The following is a 15341-nucleotide window of genomic DNA, read 5'->3' on the forward strand; positions in this document are numbered from 1 at the left end:
GGTAAATGGTAGATGGTCAGTAAATGTTGATGGGCAGATTAATTGAAGAAATGATTAAATATTTCTCTACTGGTGATTCCTGTCCAGGGAGGAGAGGAAAAGAGCAGTCTCGGGGACGAAAGACATCAAGTAAGGAAGCAAGAAGGAGAGGATAAATGAAGGAGAAAGGGAAAGGCAGGCAAAAAGTTTGGAAACCTAGTGTCCCTTGGAGCCAGGCTTTCGATTATGAAGTCAAACTCAGAGCTCATGGACCTTCCCTAATCCTTTGCCTTTCATCTCGCTGCATTTTTTTTTCTAGAAATTCTCCCTTTTCTTTTTTGTTATTCCTAACAATTTTGTCTTTGCAAGAATAAGAAACAAAAAGGGAAAAAAGTAGTTGATATTATAAATAAAAGACCATATAAGTCAACTCACCAAAATGAATTCAGAATTTAAAAGGATGGAGATTAAGAAGGTTGACTATAAAGGATTTTTTAACTGAGAAATGAAGAAATCATAATCTAGGTTTTCCTCCAAAGGACACTGAATGGCCTATAGCTAAAAAAGGTGACCACATTTTCAATATCACATGAGAACATGGCACATCTCTCAGCCTTACTTATAATGTCTGGCCTTCCCGCCATCCTGCCTTCTCCCTGGACTGATCTGTGAAACCAGTTGTCTCCAGGTCATTTGGTCCCTCTCTCCTTAAAGGCCCTGGTATCTCCCTATTCTCAATTACTTCCTGTCTTTGCTCTGAAAGCACACATGCACACATTCACACAAACCTCATCCTTCCTTTTCATGAATCCTCAGGGTAGCTCTGCCTTCTCCATTTTGTGTGTTTGGAACGAAAGAAAGCAAAATATATGAGATGCCAGTGCAATTTCTCCTTTAGCAGAGCTCTGCAGGACAATTACCCACCCCATCTGTCCGGTTTTATAGCTCTCATAACCCTCCTTTATGAACACACTGTGGCAGCTGGATGCAGGCATTGATTATGGCAGCAGTCTTCAGCCACTTTCCTATTTAACTGCAAAGCAGAGCTCCTGCCTACCAGCCCAGCACTGATCATGTGACGTTTTTAATTACTGTATTTATGTAAGGCTTTTTCCTACCAGAGCCTGTGTCCAACTCCATCAAAACTGGGGAGGATTTGTGCTTGCCACTTCAGTGGCTCTCTGTCCTTAGGGCCGAAAGTCTTTTCCTGGAATCAATGTAGGACTCTGGGCTTTCTCAGCAGAGGTCTGGAAGGGTGGGGGTGTACAGGAAGCACATTTTTTTTGTTATGAAATACCTGAGGAAATAGATAATAAAACATGTTGGCAGATAACGGCATTGGCTGACTCCCAGGGGTTCACCTGACAAAGGTGCCAGGTGTAATAGATCAGCAGAGCCAGTAGGATGCTGGAGGTGGGGGAGCAATAGGAACGAAGTGGCTTTAGAATTTTGAGAATTATGGAATGGATTTCGGAATTACTGCTGCTGGGCCTTGCCCTTCTAGTCCTCAGCTTCACCAAATGTTCAGCAGGAGAGAATCATATTGACTCCAGGTAGTGGGGGAAGGTTTAGTGTTCAAAAGAAATGCTGGCAACCTGGTGGGCAAAATGTGGCCTCTTTGGCTATTGTGCCACGGTGAAAGGCAAGTCTGGCAGAGAAAGACAGTACTCTTTAGTTGCTGCAGCTCAGCTAAGGATCCCACTGCAGGGCCGCAGGGATGGTCCCGCAGGTTAGGCTGGAGTGACTAGCATAATCCAGCCGAAAACCTCCTGGAGAGATCCCAAAGACCAAGGTGACCTGTGTGGGCGGGCGATCCGTTAGCCGAGTGACAGAACTGCTGAAGAAAGCCAGAAAGAGGATCTGCGTGGGAGGTGGAAAAAGCGTGGGCTGAGCTTGCGGCAACCGAAAGGCGCCACACGTGTGAGAGGAACCCGCGGCGCTCGGTGTGGGCAGGCGGGAAGCACCGCCCCGCTAGGATACACCAAGTTTTCTCTTAAGCAGTCCCACATCCAGCGCCCTTTCCAAGCGTAAGTAACAAATGGGATGGGTGTCAGATAATTGTAACGCTTGTTCGGATTCCTACCTTTTCTCTTCCGGGGTCTAGCTCCTGTAAAGAGTATGCTCACCTCTGCCACAGCTCTCCCATTTTTCTAACTCTTTCCTGGGCGGGGTTTCTGGGTCCCGCCCGCTGAGGGCCCGCCCAGTAGCCGCCCCGGGGCGGGGCTCCCCTCGTCTCCCGGCTGCCCTTTCCCCTGCGGACTCTACCCGGGCTGCAGTGTCCCAGCCGAGCTCCGGACACGTGCTGGTGAGTAAGGGCAAAGAGGGGAGAGGCCTTGGAGGTTTACCAGCCAGGGGCGAGAGGCAGTTGTGGGGAGGCTTCTTCCGAGGCACGGGACGAAATTGGGGTTCGTTCCCTCGTGACCCCAGATTCGGAGGGCATCTTGAAGAGATGCTGGGGGATCGTACCCCCAGAGTCGCCTCCTGTTTCCTACCATCCCTACTGTCCCTGGAGAGTTCCCCAGAGCCGGTCTCGGAGAGTCTCGGTCCCCAGGCACCAGGGCCAGGGACTTGGGAAGGTTTCTGAGGAACACGTGTTCGGGTGGAGCTCGGTCAGTCCCTTCAACCCGAGCCCCTGAAAGGGACAGGCTATTTTTGGATTAGTTTTTAGACCTGGACAATAAGCCCCCTCTATTTTCCTTTTCCTCTAAATTGTTTGGAGGCGTTTAGGAGTGAAATTAGAGAATGGCTGGAAAAAAGTATGGTCTTAGATACTCTCACTTTATATATATAAGATTATAAGGGTGAGTGGGTAGGAATGTTTATTAACATTTTTGCAAATATTTCGGTTATTGTTTTCAACCAGTAGTTGGGGTCGTTGGCAGGAATGGCAACCTAACTGCCTCCAGTTCCTTTCACACCGATTACTGCATCCAATCATTTTTTAAGATGCTGTTTTATGGTTCTTCAAGAGGTCACATAATTGAGGCCCTTCTCAATCTAGTTTTAACCAGCCTCTCCAATTTTCACTGCCCATTGCTCTCCCAGGATAACTTTCCCTCCTACTCACCAGTATTCATCTCCTTGCCTGGAATGTAGCTCCTGATAATAGCAAGTGTCACTGAGTTATCAGTCTATAGCAGATATTATCCTATGGGCTTAATTTGTATTCCATTTAAATCTCCCAACCACCATGGGTACTATTATCAACACCCCCATTCAGATGAGGAGACTGAGGTACAGAGGTTAAGTTACTTGCCCACTGCCACTTGGCTGTTAAGTGACAGAGCCATTAATTTGATACTTGATGAGACCATTAATTTGCTACTGTTGAACTGCTGTGGTATGCAGGTACAAATGACATATGACAATAAAGCTAACCAAGGGAAAGCTATTTGTTTTATTTCTTGTTATTGTTTCTGTGGCTCAGGCCTCACCAAGTTACAGAGTTTTGAGGGTAGGGGTCTTGAACTCCACACAAGTGTTCACTAACTGTTGGCTGACTCTAACCTGGAGTGCTTTGATTGCAGAGGGGCCAGCTGTGGACTTTGGGAAGATGCAGCTCCAGGTGAGTGCAACTCCATTAGCCTACCTTTGGCCCCAGCTGTAGGCAGCTGCCTAGGTTTCCGTGTACCTAGGCAAGTGTTACACTGCTGGGAGAACAGCAGCCAATAGCTGGTTGGCATTCTGGGCCTGGTTCATGCCAACTATGTTGTTAACTATACCAGGATGCCTGCATAGTTGCTTTTCCATTAAGGTTAAATCTGCAAGAGCATGCCTTTGCAAGGAGAAACCTAACATGGAGAATGGTTCTGGTCCGACAGGTTTGGCTAGTATGAAGTTCCTTGAATCCTTGAGTCGTGCCTTGGAAACAGAACAAAGGCAATGGAGGGGTATATAAGTAGAGAGGAAAAGTTGGGCTTTTATTTTTTGAGTCTACCAAGTGCTCAAAAGGGGCCTTATAGGACTTCCCTGGTGGTCCAGTGGTTAAGACTCCAAGCTTCCACTGCATGGGTTAGATCCTTGGTCAGGGAAGTTCCACATGCCCCGCGCTGCAGCCCCCCCCCCACCCCCGCTGCAAAACAAAAGAAAACAAAACTGTGCGCAGACACACAAAAAAGAGGGGGCCTTATAGAGGGCGAAAGTCAATGGGATTTTTGCAGATTTCATAGCTCCCACTCCCCCACAGTACAGAGCTAGTCAGGATAAACCCTTTGTAGAAGGATAGCTGTAGTTACCTGTGAGAATGCCATGCCTTACAAAGAAACGTAGATGTGAATTTGCTTTAAAATTATGGGCTTTTTTGGTTTGTTTTTTTTGTTTTGGCCGCGCTGCACAGCTTGTGGGATCTTAGTTCCCCAACCAGGGTTCGAACCCGGGCCCTCAGCACTGAAAGCGCAGAGTCTTAACCACTGGACCACCAGGGGATTCCCTGGGCATTCTTTAGCTCATTAATGGAATATAAAAATAGCAATTCATTGAGGGGGCTCTAGATACTAGGCCTAGCTACAATGATAATAATTTCTGCTTTAGGTTGACGGTATATTTTTGTTGATATCTACTGATTTTCAGGAGTAAGCGGAGTTGTTGCCTCTTTGGAGCAGTAGATATTGAGTCCCCTTTGTAGTGATATTGTTTTAGAATGGTAATTTTCTAAAAAGAGATGCTTCTCAGTTCTAGGCAATCACTTATCACTCAGGGTGATGCTGGAGGTTGTCCAATAGGGCTGACTTAGTTGCTGCTTTCTGTGAAAAGTGACATCTTAGTTCTACAGAAGGAACTGGTGAGGATGTTGGGAAGCAGAGGAGTTATTTATCAAAGCTAGTTTTGTTCTATCAATTGGCTTTGCCTTAAAAGGATTCTCTTAGCTAAATGTTGGGTGCTTTGGGTGAATACCTCAAATGTTCATTGTGAATAGCCTTTAATATATTGGTTCTTAATACAATTGATATCTAGAGGTCTTTAGTAGTAACAGGCAAGAAAAAAGGTAAGTAATGGGAAATAAAATAATTGCTGAGGATATAAAAATTATGGTAAATCATAAACGACAGACAGCATTTTGTTTCTGTCTCTACAAAAAAGCAGCCTTAGGAGCTGGGATGTTGGACTCTGAAATCTTTTTCTTTTTAGGATGACTTGAAAGTAGGGCATCCTTGGCCCTCCTGAAGAGAGGAATTAGTGGCAGATGGACAGTCTGTATGGAGTTATCAGGTAAATGTCCTTATTCATTCCAACATTGACTATGTGCCAGGCCTGTTTGTTAGTTGGAGCCCATCAGGAAACAATTGGGAGGCAGAATCAACTGTATTTGCCCCTAACAAATCCTACTCAGGGAAAGGCTGAGTAGGATTTTGGTGATTATGGTCTGAAGGCATGTGGGATCTTTGAGATTATCTGTGTCATTCCATCTGAGGAAACTGGGGGGCGATTGTAAATTCCGTGAGGGAAAGGATAGTGTATCTTACCTTGTTCACAGCTAGATCCCAAGCACAGTGCCCAGCACATGGCAAGAACTCTCTCAATGTTGGATAAAATGACTGAAGCCATGGGAAAGGGTTTCCTGTTTCCAATTTTTTAAAGGATTTGACAGCAAGGTCTGCAATCAATGTTCCCAGGCCTCTGTTTTGCAGTCAATGTTCAATTCATGGGGATACCTATATCCATGTCTTCTACCTGGGGTACTTGGGTATCTGAAACAAATAAGAAAACTGTTTCAGGAATCATCCAGCAGTTGTCAGCTGTCCAGGCTAATGTGATGCCTCGGATGGTGTTACACTGTTGGAAGAGCAAGTGCTGCCTTTATTGAGGTCTGGTTCCAGTACTGTTTTGGCGCTGTGGCTGAGTACCTTTGGGCAACGTTTTGCACCTCTGAGAGTGGAGTAATTCCTCCTGTGGAGTTGGTCCTAGTCTGGGTGCAAACAGTTTTTTTCTGTTAGAAAAGGACCCTGCCTTAAGGATAGCCTGTCATTCCTTTCCTCTTTGAATCCTAGATGCCTTTACCTGAGTGAGAAACCTTCCTCCACTGGGACCTCAGATGTCTGACAGCCCTTTGTGACACCAAGATAAGTAATGTATGCAGTGCTTTTGTCATGTAGTTTCTAGTTAACTCACTTCAGCTCAGATGGGTGGTGTGAAATAATAGAAAAAATAAATATACATACATTTTTTTATGCACACACACGCTTGATATACATATATCTGCCCCTGGTTTTTGGTACAGCTCCTAAAACCCTTGTGATTTCCTAAGTGATCAGAGCACTAGGAGCATCTTTTGTTCTAATATTTGGTCTTTGAATGTGGCTCCTGACAATGAGCTCCTAAATCCCTTGGAACTTCCTGGGTGATGTATGTCTTTTGTTCTGGTGGGGCTGGTCACCAGAAAGACCAGGCAATGATTAGAGCTTAGAATTGTCACACACTCACACACACACTCACACACCCCTCTCAGACACACACTTATTCTCCAGAGTGGGGAGAGGGGTTGGAAATGGAGTTAATGATCATGATGAAGCCTCCATAAAACTTCCAGCAGTATGGGGTTCAGAGAACTTAACAGGTGGTGAACAACACGTTGAGCTGCTGGGAGAGTGGCATCCCTTCCCACATACCTTGTCCTACGCATCTCTTCCATCTGGATGTTCGTTTGTATCCTTTATCGTATCCTTTTATAATAAACAGGTATACAGTAAGCTGTTTTCCTGAGCTCTTTGAGCCACTCTAGCAAAAATTAGTCAAACCCAAGGAGGAGGCTGTGGCAATCTCTGACTTATAGCCTTTCTGTCAGAAGTACAGGTTAACAACCTGGACTTGTGTCTGGCATCTGAAGTGGAGAAGGGGCAGTCTTGTGGGACTGTGCCCTTGGCCTCTGGGATCTGAAGTTATCTCTAGGTGTAGATATTGTCAGAATTGAGTTAAATTGCAGGACACCCAGCTGGTGACAAGATTTGCTTGGTGTGGGAAAAACACCCACACATCTGGTGTCAGAAGTACTGAGAGTGTGGTCAGAGTGTGAGACTAAAGGAAAAACAGAAGTGAGGTTTTCTTTATAGGTGGGAATACTTAAAATTCTAAAAAAATTATGGCAGGACTTCCCTAGCGGCACAGTGGATAAGAATCCGCCTGTCAATGCAGGGACGGCTTTGAGCCTGGTCTGGGAAGATCCCACATGCTGCGGAGCAACTAAGCCCGTGCACCACAACTAATAAGCCTGCGCTCTAGAGCCCGCGAGCCACAACTATTGAGCCCACGTGCCACAACTACTGAAGCCCTCGCACCTAGAGCCCATGCTCCGCAACAAGAGAAGCCACCGCGATGAGAAGCCTGTGCACCGCAACGAAAAGTAGCCCCTGCTCACCGCAACTAGAGAAAGCCCGCACGCAGCAACGAAGACCCAACACAGCGAAAAAAAATAAATTTATTTAAAAGAAAATTGTGGCGAGAACTAGAATTTTAGAGAAGAATGATTAATCTAAAGTCCAAGGCCTGGGACTTTCCTGGCGGTCCAGTGGTTAGGACTTCGGGCTTCCACTGCAAGGGGCCTGGGTTCAATCCCTGGTCGTGGAACTAAGATCTTACAAGCCGTGCAGTACAGCCAAAAAAAAAAAAAAAGTCCAAGACTTAAACTAAGCCCTCATATTCTAGAGCTCTGCTGTACACTACATGTGTATTTAAATTGACAAATAAAATTCATTTCTCCATATCAGTATCTAGTGACTACCTACTGGCCAGTTTAGAAGACATTTCCAGCAATGCAGGAAGTTTACACTACTGTTCTAGAGCAGGAGTTGGCAAACTTGCTGTAAAGGGCCCGATAATAATTTAGGTTTGTGCACCATATAGTATCTGTTGCAACTACTCAAGTCTGCAATTGCAGTGTGCAAGCAAGCAGCCATAGATAATATGTTAACAAATGAGCATTACTGTGTTTAAATAAGACTTTATTTAGGGGGCTTCCCTTGTGGCACAGTGGTTAAGAATCCGCCTGCCAATGCAGGAGACACAGGTTCGAGCCCTGGTCCGGGAAGATCCCACATGCCGTGGAGCAACTAAGCCCGTGTGCCTAGAGCCTGTGCTCCGCAACAAGAGAAGCCACTGTAGTGAGAAGCCTGGGCACCATAACGAAGAATAGCCCCCACTCACCACAACTAGAGAAAGCCAGCATGCAGCAACAAAGACCCAACACAGCCAAAAATAATAAATGAATAAAATAAATAAATTTATTTTTAAAAAAAACTTTATCTAGGGACACTGAAAGTGAAATTTCACAAAATTTTCAGTGTTGAAAGAAAAAATTCCCCTCAACCATGCTAAGCTTGAGAACCTTTCAAAAACAGGTGGCAGGGCAGAATTACCAAACTCTGTTTTAAGGAATGAAATTCAGGCCTTGGGAGTTTACATCTCATTTGTGACAGATTTAGGGCCAGTACTAACATGTGTCCCTGAAAAATTATGTTATCAATACCTTTGCCTTAGAGCAAGCTTTTACCATATGGTATTAAACTCCTTTTAGAGGACTGAGGTGACTTTAGTAAATTATCCAGTAGTAGGATAGTCCTTATTTCTTGTGTTTGGTGTTTGTTATATATACTTTTTGAATGGGTTACTTATAATTGTTCTCTTTTAACGTACACTAATGTACATCTAAAGAAGAGGCCCTAAGAAAGAATAGCAATCTGGTTTCCAGCAGAAGCTGATCACAAACTCAACCCTAGGTAGTGAAATAGAAATGGTCCCTAAGGAAAGAGGAAAATTTTATATATCATGAATAGCCAGGGTTTAAAATCTGAGATCTCAAGTTTCTCTGAGCATACAGATTGCTTTCCTGAGCATGGTAAAGCTACCCAGGTGCAGGGAGGGGCCCCTATGTTGCTACTTGAAAAGGGAAAATTCATTTGGTGTTTGTGCCTGTATTCAGTACCCCAGGAGGTTTCAGTGGCTTAATCATGCACATTAAAATAATTTAATGGGATTTCCTACTTGATAAGTGAAGTTAATTGGTCACCTACTACTCCCTGTCGGCTTGATTTCTTTTTTTTAAGATTTCCTATTGAGTCTAAGATGAAGTTACACATTTCAGAGTAGCTTTTTGTCCATTCCTTCTCTTTCGCCATCACCCTTTTCCCATGCTGCAATGAAAACTGAAATTGGACTGGCAGATATTGGTCTGTAAATATCCAAGCTGCCACCTCCTGCCATAGATAGCAGTTTGTAAACACAAGTGCCCCTTTTCATTGCTCTGCTCAAGTTTCAGGCCCTGTACTATATTAAGAGGGAAAATTAAAACAGGATGAGTAGGGGGCCCCAAGTATTGAGTGCTATCCCTGGCACCTGTCAATTTATTTTCCTTCTTTCAGGGTTGAAAGAAACTTGTCAATGAACTTTTACATTGAAATTTTGGGTTATATCTCAAATTTTAATCAGGAAAACAAAACCCCAGAGGATAAATTCTGCAGGCCCCAAAGGGACATAAAAAGGTGCCTCAGTGCCTAGGAATTCACACAAAGGAAAACAACCTGGTAAGAGCAACTAATTAAGAACCTAAAACAGTGACAATGGCTATTGTGAGTCTTGTTGCTTAATTAGGGCTTTATGAACAGCTCCAGTTAATGGACCTGTCAATATTCTCTTGGAAAACAATTTAACTGAATTAACAAATCAACTGTAATACTTAGAATGTCTGCTTAGCAACACCTTTCTCTTTATTGTTATTTAGGAACACTTTTAATGACCCAACATGCTAGGTGATATATTTGTCAATTTAGGATCCTAAGGCCTGGTTCAAAGGAGCCCCTGTTACTTTAGCTCTCCCTAATCTCCATTATAAGCCCTTTGGGGTGTGAGAACATTTTATACTGCTTTTTAAGGGTGACTTAACTGTTACCTGGGAAAGGGGTGATAAAATGGACCTTGAAATTTATTTCATTTTAGAATAGTTGTAGATTTACAACTATTTACAACCGTAGAAAAGTTGTGAAGCTGGTACAAAGAATTCACATGTAGCCTGCACCCAGTTTCTCCTAATGTTAACATCTTATATTAGTATAGTACATTTGTCACAATTAATAGGCTAATATTGGTACATTATTATTGACTAAAGTTCATGCTTTATTCACATTTCCTTAGTTTTCACCTAATGTCCTTTGTCTGTTCCAGGATCCCATTGAAGATATTACATTTAGTTATCATGTCTCCTTAGGCTTCTCTTGGCTGTGACGGCTTCTTAGACTTTCCTTGTTTTTGATGACCTCAAGTTTTGAGTAAGGCATTTTGTAGAAAGTTTCTCAATTAGTTTGAGTTATTCTCATAAGTAGGATTTTCTCATAATTAGGATTTAAAAATCTTAAGTGATTTTGAAAGGAAGACCACAGTACCATTCTCCCATATCAAGGGTACATACTATCAACATGACTTATTACTATTGATGTTAACCTTGATCACATGGCTGAGGTCATATTTTCAGGTATTTCCACTGTAAAGTTACCCCCTCTCCCCAGTGCTGTGCTCCTTGGAATGAAGTCACTGTGTGCAGCCCACACTTAAGAAGAGTGGAGTTGTGGTGTTCTTTCTTTATAAATATATATATATTTATTGGAGTATAGTTGATTTACAATGTTTCTGCTGTACAGCAAAGTGAATCAGTTATACATATGTCCACAGAGTATTAAGTAGAGTTCCTCGTGCTATACAGTAGGTTCTTAGTTATCTATTTTATATATAGTAGTATGGAGTTGTGGTATTCTTAAGGGTGAAATGTTTACATCAGTTAATTGAAATTCTATAGAAAGTAATTGGTCTCTTCCCTCATTTATTAAATTTATTTCTACCACTATGGACTCATGGATATTCGTTTTATGCTTTAGGAAATAATCCAGTAATAAACTTAATTTTGTTCAAAGTGCTGCATCTTTGGCCACTGGCAGCTCTTATAGTTGGCTCCTGTGTCCCTTCAATATGCCGCCATCATTGTGCTGTTGTTTTTAAACACTTCTCACTTTATGGCATCATAAGATGCTCCAGGTTCATCTTATATCTTTCTTGTCCCAGAGTTAGCCATTTATCTAAGGAGTCATGGTTCATTTATTGGAGAATGGTATTAAGGAACCAAGGTCTGGGCGCTACATGTGCTCTAGATACTGAGGTATTATTGCTTCTAGGTCCTGTCAGCTACATAGTGCTGCTATGAACATTGGGGTTCTTGTATCTTTTCGTTTTATTTATTTATTTATTTTTTGGCTGCGTTGGGTCTTTGTTGCTACACACAGTCTTTCTCTAGTTGCTGCGAGTGGGGGCTACTCTTCGTTGCGGTGTGCGGGCTTCAGTAGTTGTGGCGCGCGGGCTCAGTAGTTGTGGTGCACGGGCTTAGTTGCTCTGCGGCATGTGGGATCTTCGCAGACCAGGAATTGAACCCATGTCCCCTGCATTGACAGGCGGACTCTTAACCACTGCGCCACCAGGGAAGTCCCGCTTGTATCTTTTCAAATTAGAGTTTTCTCCGGATATGTGCCCAGGATTCCTGGATCATATGGCAACTCTAGTTTTTTAAGGAACCTCCATACTGTTTTCCATAGTGGCTGCACTGATTTACATTCCCACCAACAGTGTAGGAGGGTTCCCTTTTCTCCACACACTCTCCAGCATTTGTTATCTGTAGGCTTTTTAATGATGGCCATTCTGACTGGTGGGAAGTGATACCTCATTGTAGTTTTGATTTGCATTTCTCTAATAATTAGTTATGTCAAGCATCTTCATGTTCTTATTGGCCATCTGTATGTCTTCTTTAGAGAAATGTCTTATCTAGGTCTTCTACCCAGTTTTTGATTGGGTTGTTTGTTTTTTTGATACTGAGTTTTACAAGCTGTTTGTATATTTTAGAAATTAAGCCCTTGTCCATAGCATCATTTGCAAATATTTTTTCCTATTCTATAGGTTGCCTTTTCGTTTTGTTTATGGTTTCCTTTGTTGTGCAAAAGCTTAAAAGTTTGATTAGGTCCCATTTTTAAATTTTTGCTTTTATTTCTATTGCCTTGGGAGACTGACCTAAGAAAACACTGCTATGATTTATGAACATTCCATTTTTAATACTCAACATGTCTTAGTCTATGGTCTTTGTTCTCTTTCATTTAGAATACTGGTTGAGGCTGTTGTCTTTTATAGTAGATGCTGTATTCCCCAAATTACTGATTATTTTTACCCTATGAGCTCACAGTAGAGGATGGGAATTTTGAATCAGCTGGTGGTAGAAGGGAGGAGCCAAGCCCAGGCCCTAGTGTACTAATGAAATGAAGGAAAGTAGAGATGTCCTCAAGGCACAGAGCCTGTGAGTTAGAATCTGGACTTCACCAGAATGGCAGATGGTAGAACTTCCTCTTCTTCCCCTCAGTTGTAATTCTCTAGAGGAGAACTCCAGGAGCTAATGGTTACAGTATGTTGACCACCCCAGGAGAGTTCTGTGCCAGCCTATGGCACAACCCCTACTCCCATGGCACTCTACCCTTTTCTACACTGGGCTTCCATTTCTTGCCCCTGTATAGTAGGGCCCAATCATGATCTGTTCATCCAGGGGACTCTTCATATTTAGTTTCTCACATCCCTAACCTCCCTCTTATTTGTGTGTATAATATCTCCCGGGCTGAGTTAGAGGAAGATGAGTAAATAACCTATGCTATTTACTCATCTTGTCAGAAGACTAGTCATTTAACTCATACCCTTTTTATGGCTTTACAGCTTTTATGAACTGAACTCTGCTAGACATTGGGGATACGTGATGAACAAGATACAGTCTAGCCCTCTCATGTTTACCACTCTCAGATTTCTTTCTGGACATGCTGGTTTCTTTCGGTCCTTTTGCGTCTAGGTCTCTGCACATGCTGTTTCCCTTTCCCATTCCATCTTCCTTTTCCACTTTGTCATTTCGGCTCAGGCAGCACTTCAGCAGAGAAGCCACCCTCCCTGACTGAGCACCCATTTTATGTGTCGCACCATGTTTTACCGCGGAGCTAGATAGCCCCATGCCGTGTAAGTCCTTTGAAAGATATTATTCACCAGTTTTTAGAGGTTTACCTCACTCCCATATAGCCAAGCAGCCTCAGTTCTACTGACAGCTGACTAAAGAACCTCAACTGGTAAATATTAGTATCAGTGTGTCATAAGGTACCCAATATAGAGTAAGGCCATAGGCATATCCTACTTTTTAACAATACCCCAGTAAGTAAGGATAATAACAGTGCTGGTTTGGTTTTGTTTAATTTTGAAAAGAAAAATCATGGAAACAAAGATGTTGGGTTTCCAAATCATTTGCTGGTGGACTCTAAAGATATAACAGTGCCTAACTATTTGAAACTAAATTTAGCTTCAAAGTGTTATATGAAAATAATGGAATTGCAGAGGATTTGTTGTTCAAATTTGAGACATCTTTTAACTAAAACGTGTGTGGCCTTTTAAACTTTCTTTGATAATCTGTAAGTCTTTACGTTGAAGAAAATTTTTGAAACATCTTTCTAAATTATAACTTATAGAACCTCTCTTACTAGCAGTCATTGCACTGACAAGTAGGTGCCAGGATAAAGCTTATAACCAGATTTAAATGGATAATTCTAACATGTTTACTCTGGAGCTCTATAAAAGTGAATAATCTTTGATTCTATGGTTTTGTCATTTTAGAATATTTATGTAAATACACTTCAGGACATAGAATATGGAGAATATTTACTGCATGTTGACCATGGGCCAAAACTGCTAAAATCATTCTATACATCTCTTAATCCTCTCAGCAGCCCTACAAGGTACATGCTGTTATTTGCCCAAGGTCACACAGCTGGTCCAGGAACTATGGTGGTGGTCACTGAATCTGACTGCAAAGCTAGTGATTGGTTTGGGGCTTTCGTGTATAGTTCCCTTCCAACTAATTCTCATAAATACCTTCAATCATCAACTTCATTCAGCCTAACAGAGACTCCTGGGTGCTATGAGAGGAAGTATGAAGTACATGGAGACTCCTTTTATTTTATTTATTTATTTATTTATTTATTTATTTATTGGCCGCACTGCGTGGCGTGTGGGATCTTAGTTCCCCGACCAGGGATCAAACCTGTGCCCCCTGCATAACCATTGGACTGCCAGGGAAGTCCCTAATGGAGACTCCTTTTAAAAGCAAGGGTAAAGGCTATGTCTGTATATGTTCTATGTATGTTATCAGCAAAAGAAAGCTTCCTCAAGCTACAGCAATAGTGGCCAAGATGCCGATGGCCTGAAACAAGGTATGTGGCATTTGTTATGTGTAAGAGACTAGAAGCAAGAAGAGAAGCATTTCAGTAGTCCCTGAAAGGTGTCACACATCCCCACCCCTAGCTTTGCTCTTTGGTAGGGTTTATCATATTTTATTAAAATTCTCCAGTGCCTGTGCTACTAAACTATGGGCTCAATGAGAGGGTCAGAATAAGAATTTCAAGACATTTAAAAATTCCTCAAGAATTTATGTCTTTAGAAGACGGGAGTTGGATTCTCTTTTCTGTTTCACATATATAGTGGAATATACCTGCTAAATTAGGGACATAAAGACCTTAATAGATAAACCATTATATAAAAATATAACATTATTCCTAGATTATTTTAAGAATACATCAAAAATATTTGCAATTAATTTATCTCAATAAAAGTTACATATTATCCCAACATGCTAAAATGGCATTTACTAAAATTGCTGAGAGTCAGGATTACAAGCCTGGTAAAATGTATCTTATTCTGAAAGCCTGTGTGATGCTTAATAGAGGAACCCTAGAACTGTTCCGATTAAAACAGAAAGCTTTGTTCAAGGGTACTATCAAAGGCAATTAGGTATGAGAAGAAAATGTATAAATCGGGAAAAAGGTAAAAATCAGTTGTAGATAATAAGTTTTCTTAAATGCTGTGAGTGTCAACTGAAAATGGTCCATTGAAGTAGCAAGTAATCAGTTTGAAGATAAACTGGAAGGAAGACAAAGCTAGGAATCATTAAGAAGACATGTGTAAGTTATATATGAAGAAAATATTAAAATGACAAAAATGAGACCTTAAATGGAAGTCATACCATGTCCAATAAATCTCAACATAATAACTCTAAAGAAAAGTATAAGTTTATTAAAATCTCACTAAAAGTAACAGGATAATTTTTGGAAGTAGACAAGTTGATTCTAATATTCATATGGTAAAACCATAATATTAAGAATTATTATGAATAATATAATATTAGAACTAGACTCATAAAGGAAAACTAGCTCTACCAGATGTTAAAATAATAAGACAGGGTGGGGACTTACTTGGCGGTCCAAGGGTTTGATCCCTGGTCGAGGAACTAAGATCCTGCATGCTGCATGGTGCAGCCAAATAAA

At 41.9% G+C, this 15341-nt stretch overlaps 2 protein-coding genes and 1 non-coding gene across 5 annotated transcripts in view; 2 read left to right on the top strand and 1 right to left on the bottom strand.

Moving 5' to 3' along the window:
- SIL1 (SIL1 nucleotide exchange factor) overlaps positions 1–2098 on the bottom strand; it is a 307634-nt gene extending 305536 nt beyond the window's left edge. Inside the window, exons 1-2 of one of the 2 annotated variants that reach the window (XM_068535964.1) lie at positions 2063–2098; positions 1098–1276 (exon numbers count right to left, since the gene is read on the bottom strand). The gene's annotated coding sequence lies outside the window, so the exon portion shown is untranslated. The remainder of the gene's footprint in view (positions 1–1097; positions 1277–2062) is intronic. The other variant, XM_068535967.1, reaches the window with a different exon arrangement.
- A 106-nt stretch (positions 2099–2204) lies between these two features.
- Positions 2205–15341, top strand: part of MATR3 (matrin 3) — a 49957-nt gene continuing 36820 nt past the window's right edge. For both annotated transcript variants that reach the window (XM_068535968.1, XM_068535971.1), the window contains exons 1-4: positions 2205–2284; positions 3507–3544; positions 5107–5187; positions 5967–6047. The gene's annotated coding sequence lies outside the window, so the exon portion shown is untranslated. The remainder of the gene's footprint in view (positions 2285–3506; positions 3545–5106; positions 5188–5966; positions 6048–15341) is intronic.
- On the top strand, positions 5700–5899 carry LOC137760344 (small nucleolar RNA SNORA74). The gene has a single exon (XR_011073298.1). It is a non-coding gene; the product is annotated as a small nucleolar RNA SNORA74 (small nucleolar RNA).

Source organism: Eschrichtius robustus, chromosome 2 (assembly GCF_028021215.1).
Source record: "Eschrichtius robustus isolate mEscRob2 chromosome 2, mEscRob2.pri, whole genome shotgun sequence".
NCBI lineage: Eukaryota > Metazoa > Chordata > Mammalia > Artiodactyla > Eschrichtiidae > Eschrichtius > Eschrichtius robustus.